Source organism: Urtica dioica, chromosome 4, assembly GCF_054948205.1.
Source record: "Urtica dioica subsp. dioica isolate 48M chromosome 4, U.dioica_male_clone48M_v1_H2, whole genome shotgun sequence".
Taxonomy (NCBI): domain Eukaryota; kingdom Viridiplantae; phylum Streptophyta; class Magnoliopsida; order Rosales; family Urticaceae; genus Urtica; species Urtica dioica.
The window spans coordinates 29,023,979-29,027,840 of NC_142759.1; positions in this window are offsets into that span (position 1 = coordinate 29,023,979).

A 3,862-nucleotide genomic window follows, 5' to 3' on the forward strand; every position below is an offset into this window, starting at 1 on the left:
CTAATAAGTATTTTGTAGTAGTCTGCAAAGAGAAGTACGGAGTGTTAGAAGTCATACATACAGATATTTGTTGTCCTGACATGGATGCAAGTAGTCCAAAATATTTTATCCCCTCTATAGATGATTTTTCACGATTTATGTATCTCTATTTACTTCAGTCTAAAGACGCAACTTTAGACGCCTTTAAAGTTTTCAAAACTAAAGTAGAGAAACAATGCGGTAAACAAATCAAGATAGTGAGATCAGATAGAGGTGGAGAGTATTATGGTAGATATACTGAGAATGGACAAGCACTTGGGCCATTTGTGAAGTTCCATCATGAACATGGGATAATTGTCCAATACACTATGCTTGGTACTCCGGACCAAATTGGTGTATCAGAAAGAAGAAACTAAAATTTAATGGACATTGTGAGAAGTAGGAGGAGTAACACAAAACTTCCTCAATTCTTGTGGACTGAAACACTAAAGACGGCTGTTTCTATAATAATGTTTATATAATAAACAGAGTTCCAACCAAAGCTGTTTAATGACATCTTTTGAGTTATTCAAAGGTTGAAAACACAATAATGGTCGGAGGTAACTCGATCCTTTTTGCTTCCACTTTAACGTGTTCATGTTGTTAGAACACCTGTAGTATGTGTAATTAAGTTCTTACTAATGTTTTGGTCGCTTTTTTTTTCAACGTTTGTAATACGTGAGAATGGAAATTAAATTTACACTATCGCATAAATTTTCCATTCAAATTTAGGAATATAATTAAACTGTAGGACTAAAATGGCCGATGATTATCATAATATATTATTACAAACCTCATCACCAATTTTAACAAAATCAACTAATACTATTTAAGTCAAACCGGATTTTGATATGGAATTCAACAAGTCACCTGGTCCGGATGGATTCCAATGTGCTTTTTACCAAAGAATGTGGAGTATATCGTGGGAAGTTAACTCTCCATTCTTAGTCTTTTCATCCTCAATGATATTTCTTCATCCGTAAGAAATCATACGACGATTATGTTCTTATGTCGAGAGTGAAGAAACCATGGAAAATGGGAGACTAGTACTCTCTGTAATGTGGTACATAAAACCGTTACACAGACTCTTGCTAATCGACTAAAGCTTTTTCTGGACTGCTCTGTTTTAAAAATAAAAAAATAAAGTGCACCTGTGTCTGGTCGACTAATCATGTAAAACATCATTATGAATTTTGAGCTCATGCACTCCTTGGACATGAGAAAGAAAGGGAAGAGCGAGTGGATCAACCTTAAGGTCAACATGAGCAAGGTCTACGACAGAACCGAATGGGGATTAGTGGACCTTATCATGCGAAAATCGGGCTCCAGTACTCATTGGTGTCAATATGCGATGGATTACATCTATAATCTTCCGGGGTCAATGACACGGTTGTTCGCAATGAGATTTTGCAGCATGGTCGCCGCCACAAATGCCCTTTATCTCCGTACTTATGTCTTTTTTTGTGCTGAAGGATTGCAGCTACACTCGTCCGGACACCATCACTAATCACTGACAATCTAGTCTTTGTAGTTTCAAGATTTGAAACCTTTTAGACCGGACCATACCATTTGAGAAAATAAACCAAGCTAGACGGCCAGACCATTTGAGATTGTTCCAATCCGATTTAGACCATTATAAACTGTTTTAAACATATATAAGTTAAGTTAAGTTGTTCGACCTAAAATATCTTATAATTACTTTATTTTAAAAAAAAAATACTTGAAACATTAAGACAAGTCCGTCCGGTCTAAACCGCAGTCCAAACCTTTGAATCGAACTGAACTGTTTTAGACTGGTCTGAAAAATCGGACCAACAAGAACAGACAAAAACCGCTTTAAACCAAATTAGCACTTAAAAAAACTGACGGTCTTGTCCGATTTACGATTTTCAATTTTTGTCATACATTTACTTACAAAGATTAACCATACTCAAAAGTCTTACACACCAAGACACATTACCTGAAGGTGACATAGTGGAAAACGATTATTTTTGTAGCACGGTGGACGGGAGTCTACTCGATCGTCTGAAGAGTATTGGAAAAAGGCTAGTGGTGGATCTTGCTCATTCGTTTTCCATGAGGAAAACAATGTATCCCATTTACTAGTCCGAGAAGCTTATAATTATAAGAATAAATCCCATTTTTTCCCCTGGACTCGTACCTCAGTTACATTTCGCCCCCTGGACTCGAAAATGTTGCAAAACTGATCAACTCACAACTCAAACACGTGTTACAAGGCCCCACTTCCGTCAGTATTTGGACGTTAAGTTTCACGTTTTGATGACGTGGCAAGATTTAAAATGATATAATAGTATTTTCTATTATTCTAAATATTTTTAATATTTAAATATTGTTATCAGATATATTAATTTTTATTAAATATTTAAATATTTCTATTATTCTCTCTTTCTCCTCTCTCTCTCTCTCTCTCTCTCTCTATCTTTCCTTTCTTCTTCTTATATTTCTTCTTCTTTTCTCTCTCTCTCTCTCTCTCTCTCTCTCTCTCTCTCTCTCTCTCTCTCTCTCTCTCTCTCTCTCTCTTTCTTCTCCCAAATCTTCGGTTCGTAATTTCTTAACACCACTGTCCATGACCTCCAGGGTTAGGTAGTACAGCGTGCCTGCCACGGGCTGCTGTTTCGCGTGAACGACCCGCACAAACTCCAGGAGCGCGTTCTTCGATCGACAAACGCAAAAAAAAAGAAGAAGAAAAAAAGGTTTCAACGATTTCTGCCACAGAATTGAAATCGAAATCGAAATCGAAATCGAAATCGAAATCTACAAACAAACACTACTAGGATTAAGAGAAAGAAAGAATTGGAACCTGTTTCTTGTTGTGGTCTTCGACGGCGAAACTAGCGAGGGCGTCGATGTTGAAGTTGGTGCTGTCAGGAACGTCTTGGATTCCGCCGAGTCACCATTTTTTCCGATGGATATATGATTCCGTCTTTGAATGTCGTTTCGTTTGTATATATAATATGCAGAGAGAGATTATTATTACTCCTTGATTTTATGTCTTTAAAATTAGAAAAAAAATCTGGAAACCATTATCAAGTGCGATGCGATGTACTTTTTGTTTTCTGCAACTGCCACCTTACAATATCTCATCCAAGAATAATTATTTTCTTCCTCAGCTAGCAATATATTCTGTATTGAAATCCTGGGTTTGATTTTATAGGTCATTTCTTGGTTTAGTCTTATATATAAAGTGTGTTGTTGTTTGGTTGGGTTACATGGTTCAGGAGGATTGTTATTGTTTGGGTTACCTGAGTTTGATAATGCTGTTTTTTAATGGAAGGAAAAAATTGCAGAGAAGAAAAGAAGAAGAAAGGAAAGAGAGAGAGAGAGAGAGAGAGAGAATAATAGAAATATTTAATTATTTAATAACAATTTATATATCTGATAACAATATTTAAATATTAAAAGTATTTAGAATAATATAAAATACTCTTATAGCCTTTAAAATTTTGTCATGTCATCAAAACGTGAAATTTAACGTCTAAATACTGACAGAAGTGGGGCCTTGCAACACGTGATTGAGTTGTGAGTTGAGTTATACAACATTTCCGAGTCCAGGAGGTGAAATGTAACCGAGGTACGAGTCCAGGAGGTAAAAATGGGATTAATTCTAATTATAAATATAGTATTTTTTGGTTATTTGAAAACCCATCTTGTACTAAACTTGCATTAGCCATTGATATGGTTTCTCCTGGTTAATGATAGATTTCTCTCTGAAAAAAAAAATATAAACAAGCAATAGTTTGGGCTATTTGATTGCTATAGAAAGATCAATTCCCCACCTTATTTGACACTTGAAAATTAAGAATTTGAAGAACAAGTGAAGAAA